Source organism: Kogia breviceps, chromosome 12 (genome assembly GCF_026419965.1).
Source record: "Kogia breviceps isolate mKogBre1 chromosome 12, mKogBre1 haplotype 1, whole genome shotgun sequence".
NCBI lineage: Eukaryota > Metazoa > Chordata > Mammalia > Artiodactyla > Physeteridae > Kogia > Kogia breviceps.
The window spans coordinates 71,886,829-71,900,737 of NC_081321.1; positions in this window are offsets into that span (position 1 = coordinate 71,886,829).

Sequence of the window (13,909 nt, forward strand, 5' to 3'; positions counted from 1 at the left end):
TTTACAAAAATAGTTGTTTTTACTTATTTTGACAGGTACATCATATCCTTCCTCTGATCTCTCTTGCATCTTAGAAAAAAGCCTCAGGTCACTGGATCTTAGCGCTACAGAGAATTGTTTGGAGATTTACCTAGTGTCATACAGCTTGATCTGGTAAAACCAGAGACACAATTCTAGCCTTTAGTAGCCTATCTAGGGCATTTTCTAACTATATTGTGCATTTTTTGAAAATCAATTCCAATATTTTATACCACTCTTACAAATGTGGGGGCTTAAGCTCTTAGTATACAGAAGTTGAATTATGATTTTGGCAAGGACATTATGCTATTTTTAAGGGACTGAAAAATATCCTTTATCATTTTTAAGTTTGATGTTCTAGGACAAGAAATCAAGAACCTCATTTTTTAAAGAAATCTTTTGAGGTTGGGTTTTTTTTTTTTTAACATCTTTATTTGAGTATAACTGTTTTACAATAGTGTGTTAGTTTCTCCTTTACAACAAAGTGAATCAGTTATACATATACATATGTTCCCATATCTCTTCCCTCTTGCATCACCCTCCCTCCCACCCTCCCTATCCCACCCCTCTAGGTGATCACAAAGCACAGAGGTGAACTCCCTGTGCTATGCGGCTGCTTCCCACTAGCTATCTAATTTACATTTGGTAGTGTGTATATGTCCCTGCCACTCTCTCACATCGTCAGAGGTTGGGTTTTAAAGAGAGGATGAGTTTTGTTTTTAAATCATGAAACAATTCATATATGCATACAAATGTAGAGAATAACATAAGTATATATTTACTAAACACCAGGTTTTTATAAAATTTTACCATGTGCACTTCAGCTTATTTTTAAGATATAAAACATAAACAGAGGTGAACGGCATCTGTATTATTCTCTGAGACCTTCTTTTCTCAGAAGTAGCCACTTTACAGTGGCTATTTCTGGCATTTATTATTCACACAAGTATTTCCTTTGTTTATTTAATATTCATTTATTCATAATATATGTATTTTATGGAAATACAGGTAAAAACATAAATAACAGTATCTTGAACCTTTTTTGCCACTTTTTTTCCCTCATTTGATAAGTGTACTTCTAGGTACACTTGCTGTGTATTTTTTCTACTAATGATGAATATTCTGGTTGTTTCCAAATTTTCTTACAAATAACTCTGCAATGAACATTCTTATCATACCTCCTTCTGCACCATGTGTAAGTTTTTCTGTGGTATATTCTAAGCAGAAAGATATCTAGGTCATTGGTATTTTCTCTCCAAACTGTCTATACCATTTTAGACTCTACCTTTACCCACCAGAATGTGCAAGAATTCTCATCTCTCTACATCCTCAAACATGATATTGTCAAATCTGTAAATAATTATTTACCTAAGTGTAAAATAATATTTTGTTATTTTTTAATTTGAATTTTCTTGATTACAAGAGAGGAAGAAGTGCTGTATTCATTTCCTATTGCTATTGTAACTAATCACCACAGACAGCATTTTTAAACAACACAAATTTGTTCTCTCATACTTCTGGAGGTCAGAAGTCTAAAATGAATTGGCAGGGCTGCATTCCTTCTGGAGACTTCAAGGGGGGAATTGTTTTCTTGCTTTTTTCAGCTTCTAATGTCTGCCTACATTCCTCGGCTGGTAACCCCTTCCACTAATCCCTCCAACCACTTGCTTCTGTCATCAAATCTCCTACTACTCTCCAACCCTCCAGCCTTTCTCTTATAAAGAGCCTTGAGATTACATTGGGTCCAACCAGATAATAAAAAAATCTCCCCATCTCATGATCCTTAGTTTATTTGCATATAAAAAGTCCCTTTTACTATGTAAGGTAATACAGTCACAGGTTTTAGGACGTGGCCATCTGTGTGTGGCACAGTAGGGGGGTACATTATTTAGCCTACCACAAATAGATATTGACAATTTGGAATTCCTTCTAAGGAAACTACATATTTATATCAATGTGTTTATTCTTTTACTTGGTTGTCTTTATTTCATTTGTCAAAGTTTCTTTTTTTTTCTTCAAGAGAAGATTTTATGAGTATTATGAGTTTGTTAATCACAGTCATCAAAAATTTCTTCTAGTCTGTGGTTTTTCTGTTCACTTTTGATTTTGTGCAGAGTTTTTAACTTTAATGTAGTCAAAATTTAGCTATCTTTTCCTTTAGAGTGTGTTCCTTTGTGTCTTGTTTAAAAAACTGCCTTGACTATTCTTGGTCCTTTGCTTTTCCCTATAAAATTAGGTGTCAACTTACCTGGTTCCTTGAAAAGTCCTATTGGAATTTTTATTAGGATTGCATTGAATTTACAGATAATTTGGGAGAATATCAACATCATTTAATTATTGTAGTTTAATTCATGAACACTGTGTGTATATAAACACACATAGACAGGTTTTTCTTTTGTTTTCTTTTTATACCTACAATGTTTTGAAATTTTCTCCAAAGTGATTTGCACCTTTTTAATTAAATGTATTAGGTAACTTATAGTTTTTGTTCCTGCAGAGACTGGGATTTTTTTTCCTGCTTACATTTGATTATCATTGACACCTAGGACACCCATTTAACAATTTGTCCATAGATGCTTTTGTAATTTCTACAGATAATCATGTCTGCAAATAAGGATATTGTTATCGCTTTCTTTCCAGTTCTTACACTTCTTACATCTTTTCTTGACTTCAACTAGGGCTTCCTAGCTTTAGACTAGGAGCACAGTCCCATCAGCTTCCCAACTCTAAGGAAACTTCTAAAGTTTCACCTCTAAGTATGATGTTTGTTGTTGGTTTTGACTGGTGTTATTCATCAGGATAAAGAAGTTCTCTTTTTCTAATTTCAAGTGCTAAAGGTTTCTTATCCTGAATGTTGAACTTCATCAAATGCTTTGTATGCATTTATTGAGATGTTCACTTGCTTTTCTTCTTTAATCTATTAGTATAACATCTTTGCAAACACTCATCCATAAATTTTTTGGATAAACTCTACTTGGTTAAATTATATTTTCTTTGAAATCTGATTCAATTTGCCAATATTTTATATAGAAATTGTAAGAGAATTTGATCTACCTAATTTGATCTATCTAATTTACTCTAAGAAAAGGTGGATGTACATATGACTAAGTCCAAGATCCCTATAAAATGACTTTTTAAAATCTCCCAATCAAACCAGCATTTCCTCCAAAATCATTCTGATTATATTAAACTATTTTAATATGAATGCTCAACCTGTCAGCCACTAATACATGCAACTACTTTCCCATCCATGGAACTGGGGTCCTGGACCTAGATAGCACTATTTAACTCCACTACCTTAGGCTCAGCTATTGGTACTTATGGTGAACATTTGACACAAGCAAGGCAAGTTACATTCTTTACCCCATAATCTGGATTAGGGTCCCAAACACTGGCCATCCACTGCTGTCACCTCGAATTGTAAACTTAATACCTATGGCAGAGGTCACATTTCCCCTCTGTATGAAAAACAGAGGGAAAAACAGAAAAACAGAGGGAACTGGCTGATCAATGCACAAAGAATTAAAAGAGTCACTGGAGCCTGGTTACTCTTGGGTTTCCAGTTCCCTACCCCAGTCATCAGACCAACAAAACATCTTGCCTTTCAGTTTGTGATAGAGTTCTTTAAGATATTATGAAATATTCTTGTACCTCATTTAATCTAATTTAAGTGGGTTTCTGCTATTATCACTCTAAAAATTCATGGTGAAGTAAAATGCACTTATTTATCAAACATAATTTTTCATGGCCATACTACCCAAAGTGATCTACAGATTTAATGTGATCCCTATCAAATTACCCATGACATTTTTCACAGAACTAGAACAAATAATCCTAAAATTTATATGGAACCATAAAAGACCATGGATTGCCACAGCAATCTTGAAGAAAAAGAAATAAGCAAGAGGCATAATCCTCCCAGACTTCAGACAATACTACAAAGTTACAGTAATCAAAACAGCATCTTATTGGCACAAAAACAGATATATGAATCAATGGAACAGAATAGAGAGCTCAATGAGATCACAGGCCAGCAAGTGAGCCAGGAGACTTAGGGAACAGGCTGGGGGCTGTGTCCTGCAGGGTTCCAGAGCCCTCGCCAAGGCCAGCCACTGGCCTGGCCCAGGCCTTGAGGCAGTAGTGAACCTCTCCCCCGTCCTCACCTCTGCAACCTAATGGCAGCAGCTGTCTGCATGGGATGCAGTCTGCGGGACCTGGCCCCTGCCATTTGGGAAGCTTGAGGATCCTGAGGGCCAGTTGGGTCCTGGGTGCCTGGCTCCCTCAAGGATCTGACACCAAAAAATTTTCAACAACTAACCACATCCCTCCCTCATCATTCCTACAAAAGGGCTTTGCTGAAAGCAAAAGGAGTTCGGGGTTTTTAAAGCATGAGCCACCCATCTCCTTGCATGGCCCTGCAATAAACCTTTCTCTGTTCCAAAAAAAAGAATAGAGAGCCCAGAAATAAACCCACACACCTACAGTCAGTTAATCTTCAACAAAGGAGGCAAGATTATACAATGGGGAAAACACAGTCTCTTCAGAAAGCAGTGTTGGGAAAGTTGGACAGCTTCATGTAAATCAATGAAGTTAGAACACACCCTCAGAGCATGTACAAAAATAAACTCAAAATGGCTTAAAAACTTAAACATAACACATGACACCATAAAACTCCTAGAAGAGAGCACAGGCAAAACATTCTCTGACATAAATCATACCAATGTTTTCTTAGGTCAGTCTCCCAAGGCAACAGAAATAAAACCAAAAATAAACAAATGGACCTCGTTATTGCACAGCAAATCTCTTAAAATACACAAACAGCTCATACAACTCAAAAACAAAACAAAACAAACAACCCAATCAAAAAATAGGCAGACCTTAAAAGACATTTCTCCAAAGAAGCCATACAGATGGCTAGTAGGCACATGAAAAGGTGCTCAACATCACTAATTATTAGAGAAACGCAAATCAAAACTACAACAAGTTACCACTTCACACCAGTCAGAATGGCCATCATTAAAAAGCCTACAAACAATAAATGCTGGAAAGGGTGTGGAGAACAGGAACACTCCAACAGTGTTGGTGGGAATGTAAACTGTGCAGCCAGTATGGAAAGCAGTATGGAGGTTCCTTAAAAAACTAAAAATAGAGTTGCCATATGATCCAGCAATCCCACTCTTGGGCATATATCTGGAAAAAACTATAATTAAAAAAAAAAATCCCCGCCCCCATGTTCATAGCAGCACTATTTACAATAGCCAAGATATGGAAACAACATAATGTCCATCAACACATGAATGGATAAAGAAGATGTGATATATATGTATATATATATATATATACAATAGAATATTACTCAGCCATAAAAAGAATGAAATAATGCCATTTGCAATAACATGATGGATCTAGACATTATCATACTAAGTAAAGCTATGTCAGAAAGAGAAAGACAAATAACATATGATACCACTTATATGTGGAATCTAAAATAAGATACAAATGAACATATCTGTGAAACAACAACAGACTCACAGATATAGAGAACAGACCTGTGGTTGCCAAAGTGGAGGGAGGGTTGGGGGAGAGATGGATTGGGAGTTTGGGATTAGCAGATGCAAACTATTATATATAGAATGGGTAAACAACAAGGTCCTACTGTATAGCATAGGGAACTATGTTTAAAATCCTGTGATAAACCATAAGGGGAAAGAATATTTTTTAAATGTGTATAATATATATATATATAATTGAATCACTCTGCTGTACAACAGAAACTAACACAACATTGTAAATCAACTATACTTTGATAAAATAAATTTTAAAAAAATTTTTCATAACAAAATTTGTTCATATTAGTGATTTCTTAATGGCACTACCATGCCTTATGCTTGTGATATAGTTCTATTCAATGCTATAAAAATTCCCCAAAGTGCTATATAAAGACAAATCACTTAAGAAATATCTCTACTCTCAAGGAAATTACAGTCTAATAAGGGATTAAGAAAATATACTTATGCAGGAAAATGAAATATTTTAAGAATGTTTCTCTTTAAGGAACAGTACTATTGTCCTTATTTTCCTAAAAAATTTCTTTGTCCAAATTTAAACAGAGAAATTGATCAAACTAATACATTATTTGTGAGATTGTTTTTGATCAAAAAGACAAGAAAATGACAAAATTTTATTAATTCAAAATAATATCCCTTTTACTCTGAAATTTATACTTTCCTCAGGGTGTTTATTTATAAGAGCCCTCTTATTTAATTCTAAAAATAATCCCAAGAGTAAATTATTTCACAGATAAAGACTTTGGGACCCAGTACAATTAAGTGAGTTGCTTGGGTTCATATGGCTTTGCAGTCATAGACTTAGATTTAGTATCTATGTCTTCCACATCCAAGTGCAATTGTCTTAACTTTTATGAACAATCAGTCTAACAATCAGATTATGCAGAATTTATAAATGGCTTCACCTATAAAGCCTTCCTGCTCCTTTACCTTTTAAGAATCATATTCTTCCAAAGGGGACAACTATTAAGAAAAAAAAAGATATTAAAATGGCAATATATATCCAAGTTGGTTTTCAAGTTTATAATCTGATCTGATCATATTATTGATTCACAATATGATCACATTGTTCATTGATTATTGAACCAATATTTAGTTGAAAGTTTTTGAAATATTTACTTGTTTCAGATGAGTTTATTATAAATTAATCAAAAATATGTGAAGAAAAAACTTAATCTTCCATAAAGGGATAAGTAGTAAAATTATCTTAATAACTGCCACATGGAAAAAATAAAGTTAAAGTTATATTCAGCACTTTCTGAATGTACAGAGTGAACAGAAAAGGAAACAAATTTAATTCCCTAGATTTGAACCACACTTTTAGAACAGCATCATCATACCTTTTCCTGGTTCTTAGGGGTGAGTTCAATGGTTCAGTGTATTTCCTCTGACTTACTTGAGGATATTTGGTATAAACTCAAAATCTAAAACAATGAAAGCTTAGTTTTATTTTTGGTGTCAGAATACTAAAGTATTTGGACTTATCAATAAAAGAAATTAATCAGCCTACTATAGTTTCAAAAAGAAACCCCTTTTGAAATAGATCTAGACTCCATAAAGTTTTATGAAAAAAGAAAATTGCAGTGTGCTCTGGCTTGAATTTCAAGGTATGATTCTGCCAAAATATGAATTTTCCAGAAATAATGTAGGGTCAAAATACTTCTCTTGAAGGTGGAGATAATTTTTATGGGGCAATTTATTTAAAACATAAAATGACACCTGTTTCCAATGGTAAAACACTGTCCAAGTAACCTATTAAATTAAAATGATAGAGAAAAAATCAATAAGGAAAATTACAACTGGCCTTTAGTTTAGTATGCAAAATTAGTAATTATGGAGACTTGTCTACACAGGCACTTCTGTGGCAACCCCCCAGCAGTTCAACCTAAGAGTTGTCACTATTCTGATGACCAATTTCATCCATTAAAATTCTCATAACTATTTCTTCTAATGGATCTATTTTTTTCCCAGAAAATCCTGTTTCCTTGTAATTGTCAAGCATTTAGCTTGTAATCTGTCACTTGGTAATCGACCAAGAGCAAATATCTCTTTACTGCTCTTATTTTCATTAGTAACATTTCTTTTCCATGCATTCTCTATCTTTAACAATCATGTGATGGTAAATTTTAACTAAATAAGAAATGCTGACACAAATCAGATTATAAGTATACTTTGAGAATCTACCTGTTAATTCTCACTTTCTCTCTCCACCACCGCTGCCTGACCCTGAAACCCATATGTCCCCAAAGCATTTTCATACTCACTGGATGGCTACACTAACTGACACATCATGAATTACCATTGCCTAAGAATCTGAGGACAAATGCTCTCAATTATTATCTTCTCTCTGGGTGGTGATACCATGCAAAATCTCTGCCGCCCTTGGACACCACTTTTGGGATTAGAGAGTGGCAGAGGTAGTCACAAATGTATACTTACAAAAAAATAAATGAATTGCTCTTGTTTGCATATTCCTTGTGTTATCATTGACATCTTCAAAGATTTAACTGGTTTAAGAGACTAGGTTTAATTCTGGTGAACTTAAAACTGTCAGTATAATCCCACTATAGCCAAATATATGCTGTTGTTGACTCTGTATAACTAAATAACCTCTGCAAATCCTCTATTTTTTCATTTTCCATAAACCTTTTTGTTTTAATTACCATTTGCTTCTTAGAGTCTTGTCCTTCTGTTTCATTCATTTTTGTAATACCTTTTCACTTCTGTTCTAGAGTCCATTTTCAACCCTTTTACAGAATTGTCAGAAATCATTTTAACTTCTGAACATCTCCAAAAATGTATAGAGGAAGCCCTAAAATATTCTGAAGAAGTCCTTGAGGTATTTTGTTTCCTCTATAGCTAAATAACAAAGTGAATTACAGTACAGAATATATAACTATATACATATATATAAATTTTCTCATTTAAAAAGTATGTATATAAACCTCAGGAATTATGACTTTGTGTAGAATTATTATAAGTATTACACCTAATAAGGTTTCTAGAATTTATGTAGAAGAGTTGCCAAAGCTTAACAATCATTTTAAATTTTAAACAATTTTGAAAACTGAAATTAAGACAAAAAAATAAATTATGGATGAATGGATAAAGAAAATGTGGAATATGCATACAACAAAATATTATTCAGCCATAAAAAGAATGAAATATTGCCATTTGCAACAACATGGATGGATGAGGGCATTATGCTAAGTGAAATAAGTCAGACAGAGAAAGACAAGTACCATATGATCTCACTTATATGTGAAATCTAAAAAAAAAAAAGCAGGCTCATGGATTCAGAGAATAGGTCAGTGGTTGCCAGAGCTGGTGGGTAGGGGAGGGGTCAAGGGGGTCAAAAGCACAAGTTTTCAGTTATAAAATAAATAAGTCAAAAGTCATTGGGATGTAATGTACATCATAATGACTATAGTTAATAATACTGTGCTTTAAAGTTGCTAAGAGAATAGATCTTAAAAGTTCTCATCACAAGAAAAAAAAATATGTGTAACTACGTATGGTGATGGATGTTAACTAGAATTATTGTGATGATCATTTCGCAATATTTACAAATATTGAATCATTATTTAGTACATCTGAAACTATGTTATATGTCAATTACACTTCTATAAAAAAGAAAACAAACATTTTTTAAAAATCACAGCATCCTTCAAATGATGGAATAATATAAAGCCATGGGCTGTAACTAAAGACAAAGAAAGGGATATGCCAAGAAATGAGTAAGGCAAACAGTTAAGGTCAAAACATTTTATGAATCAATATCCATAGTCTGCACTAATGAAGTAATACAGGTAAAGCAATACAGAAGATCTGGAAGCTTAGGAAAAATGGGATAGGAACAAACAGGTCAACCTATAGGGAGGTCATGAACACCAGAAAATGTTCCAGCAAAGAAAGAGAGTCAAACAAAACACAAGAGCCACTGGAATGAAAATAACGCAACAGCAGAAAAAAAGGGGTTTAGATATGAAGCAAACTCTTTGTTTATTCATCAAAATCTTTAGGAGAAAAGAGCCCAGGGTTTTCAAATAAAGAAAAATAAGTCAGAAGACATTTCTTCTCTTCTTTTTAAGATATACTCTCATTCTTTCCTTCCAAGGTCTAGCATTTTTGCAATCTAAAGACTCAAACTATGAACTATGCAAAGATGTCCAAACAACAACCTTATTAAGGATGAAATTATTCCATGTCAGGAGACCTTCAATATGGACTCTGAAAATAATGTGAAGGCCAAGTGGGAAAACTGTATACCTAGTTGCTCTCCTTTTTGTCCTCTATACTTGCGTGGGGAAACTTTTCCCAAATCCACTTCCACCTATGTGCTAGCAGCTAATGTTTGGTTTATGATACAGTGGAAAGTATCAATTTATAAATATTACTTTCTAACTACATGAAATATGATAGAATTTCTTCTGCTTAGAAATATCATTATGTCAGCTTTCTGAAGCTGCTTTAAATTCCCTTGGCTTCTGCAGAGATAATGGTGCTGTTTATTCTTCCTTAAAAGGGAGGGAACGGGGCAACAACACAAGATGGCCCCTGAGAGTCTCCAGCACTGTGTCTGCAAACAAAAAGCCAGTTTGCTCAGTTGCCTTCCTCAGGTTCACTTCCATCAGGTCAGTTTTAACTGACTCCTAGCATTTTCTCTCCGTATCACATTTATCAAAGTCATGGGGTTAGAACGTAGAGATCTCATGAGAACTGCTTCCTCAAGCTATTGATACTAATATTGACAGTAAACAACATATTCAATCTTTTGAGAAGAGGGAAATTTTTATATTTCTATTACCATCTGAAGAACTATGCATACTCTTGTGCTTGCAAAATGTGTTCACAGTGCCAGATAGAGAATATGTGAAGGCAAACACTTGCCTTTGTGAATACATGACTGTCCTCAACTGGATTCCATGAGAAAATTAAGCCCTAAGGAAGATTATGATTGACTATTTTCTTAATTTTCTAATTTTACATACTACCATTCCACATGAATAGGAGAAAAGACAGTTCATTGCATATAAAAGATTGAGGCATTAAGGTTTAATTCTCCCACAGAAACCGTTTGGAGAAAAATTGCACAAAGCCTCAAAACTCACATGGTTTTCAAAAACTGTGAAGAGTATGAGATTTTAACCTATTGCATGTTAACAAATAAGCCTACCACAGTTACACAGAAGCTGGTAGAAGACACGAGACTTCTGGATCAGAAGCAAAGAACTTCAATACTCACAGCAAAGCAGGCCGTGTTAGCTTGGTGTTTGTATTGTGTTCCTTTGCTCCCCAAATCCCATGGGGGTGATGAGAAGCAGTCCAGGTGGACTAGACTAGTGTAACAGCTGTGTAACACTAGTTACACTAGTTACACACTAGTTACACTTAGCTATGTAACAGCTAAGGAACCCTGAGTTTCAGAAGCTCTAAGCTTTGAAAGGGATGTCTAGCAAATCTGCCTAATCTTTGCCCCAGAGAAAGACATTATCTATATTATCTTGGCTAGGAAAAGAAATTCAGCCCTTTACTCCAGAGAGAGACACAATCTCTGTCTTCCAAGGCTGTCTGTCATATAATAAAAACTCCATGAAAAAAACAGTCCAGAACAAAAGTCATTAATGTCTCTTCCCAAGACATGCAGAAACTCAAGAGGGTCAAGAATTGTCACCTAACAATGGCCAAACTCATAATATCTGACACATTTCATTCCTACAGGTATGTTTCCACCATTCTCTGATTGAAAAGCTATAGAAAGAGGCACGCCAAAGAGACACCGTGCAAGAACTGCCTCTTTATTTGGACAGACTGAGAGATAAACTTAGCAAACTGCATAACAGACAAGCTCAAGCTAGAGTTGTACTTACAAAGCCTGCACTCTAAACCAGGTATATTTTTTTTAGTTTCCCACCATGAACAGTCACCATAGTATATGAATAAAACAAACATTAGAGATAACCTATATTACAAGGCTACTGTATTTACTTGGTTTGGGGAGCTATAACACAGAATTGCAGCTAAGCCAGTCAGCCGCGTCTCTGAGGATTGTCAGTGGTAGCCTCTTAGGTCAGCAGTGAAAGAAATCAAGTAAAATCTCTAATTACTAAAAGATCCTTGGCACAAATTTTGCCAATTACTCTGGGTGAAAATGTTATTATAATTTCAGTCCCTGTAGTAAAATTATCTTTGTGTATCATTCCGTTTTTTCAAATGATTGAGAAGGGTGATGAGTTCTGAAGCCTGGGTCACATGTTCCATTGTACCAATGGGAAACACAGGAATTGACCCTCATTGATAAAAAGAATAAAAACATAAATAAAATTAACAAAAACAACTAATACAGGAACATAGTCCTTGTATTGTACCCAAGAGGAAAAATTTAGAAGACAAATTATATAAATTAAATATGATAAGAATTTTAATTGTATGATTATAATTTTGTTAAAATATCCATTTAAACAGCAAAAATCAAATCTCAGATATGTGCAGATTAGAAAAATATACTTGCTGCTAACAGCCTGAATTATCTCACATATTCTCTTTAAAAAATGACAGCATAGGGTTTCCCTGGTGGCACAGTGGTTAAGAATCCACCTGCCAATGCAGGGGACGTGGGTTCGAGCCCTGGTCCAGGAAGATCGCACATGCCGTGGAGCAACTTAAGACCATGTGCCACAACTACTGAGCCTGCACTCTAGAGCCCATGAGCCACAACTACTGAGCCTGCATGCCACAATTACTGAAGCCCACACGCCTAGAGCCCGCAGTCCTCAACAAGTGAAGTCACCGCAATGAGAAGCCCGCGCACCGCAACAAAGAATAGCCTGCGCTCACCACAACTAGAGAAAGTCCGCATGCAGCAGTGAAAACCAAACGCAGCCATAAATAAATAAATAATTTTATTTTTTTTAAAGAAAGAAAATGACAGCAGTCATTAGAAACATCCTTAGTTAAAAAAAAAAAAAGTGCCTCCCCCCAGTTCCAGATATTGGTTATAATTAAATATAATATAGAAAAGCAGCAGCTCCTGCCCTCATGAAGCCATTAGTTGGAATCATTTTTTTCATTCAATATGTAATTTTGTTGTCAAAATCAAGTTCAAATAACCAAAAGGTAGGATTGAGTTGATTTAGCCAACTCTTTTAAAAAAAGTAATTCTATTCCCCTAATGTTTACAATCACCTTCATCAATATAAAAATCACTTCCAGCTTATATGTATTTTTTTAAATTAGAAAACTGCATATTTAAGTAGAGATAAAACATAAGTGGAGATAAAACATAAAAACATTATGTTTTATGTTTACATAAAAAGATTGGCAATAAATTCAGCAAATCTATAATTAAGCCATACTAGTCAAATGACAGCATGACATCTCAATATCCATAAATCTGTCTGGAAACAATTAAGAACTGGAAAGTAAGCAAAAACAGTATCTAGGAAAGTTATACATATTGGACAAAATCTATGCAATAAATCCATACAAACATACGTATGAGCACACACTCATTTTGGTTTATATATACATCTAACAAATTTAAAAACATGGTTTCCAGGATTACAAAGAATAGAAGTATCAAAATAGTAATAGAGAAAAGCACATTGCTTTGCAGAAGAATTAGCACTGAAATAAAAATAGGTCAATATGCACATGAAAAGATGTTCAACGTCATTAGCATTAGATAGATTTACCACATGACCTAGCAATTCTACTCCTTGGTATATAACTAAATTTAAAAATAAGAAAGAAAACATGTCCATACAAACACTTGTATATGAATGTTCATAGCAGCATATTCATAATAGCTAAAAAATAGAAACAATTCAAATGTCCATCAACTCTTGAACAGATAAAATGTACATCCATACAATGGAATAGAATTTGTCAATGAAAAGGAACAAAGTACTGGTTCATGCTACAACATAGATGAACCATGAAAACAATGCATTAAGTGAAAGAATCGAGTCACGAAAGACCACATTGCAAGATTCCATTTACACGGAATTCCCTAGCAGTCAAGTGGTTAGGACTCTGCACTTTCGCTGCGAAGGGCACAGGTTCGATCCCTGGTTGAGGAACTAAGATCCCACAACCCATGCGGAGCAGCCGAAAAAGAAAAGAAAGAAAAAATATTTCATTTACATGAAGTGTTCAGAATAGGCAGCTATAGAGACAGAAAGTAGATTAGTGGTTGCAAAGGAAGGATGGGGGTGGCTGGTGTACATAGAAGGTGACTGCTAAAGGGTTTGTAATAAACGGTTTCTGTGGAGAAGGATTAAAATGTTTTAAAACTGTTCATGGCTGCACATCTCCATGGATAT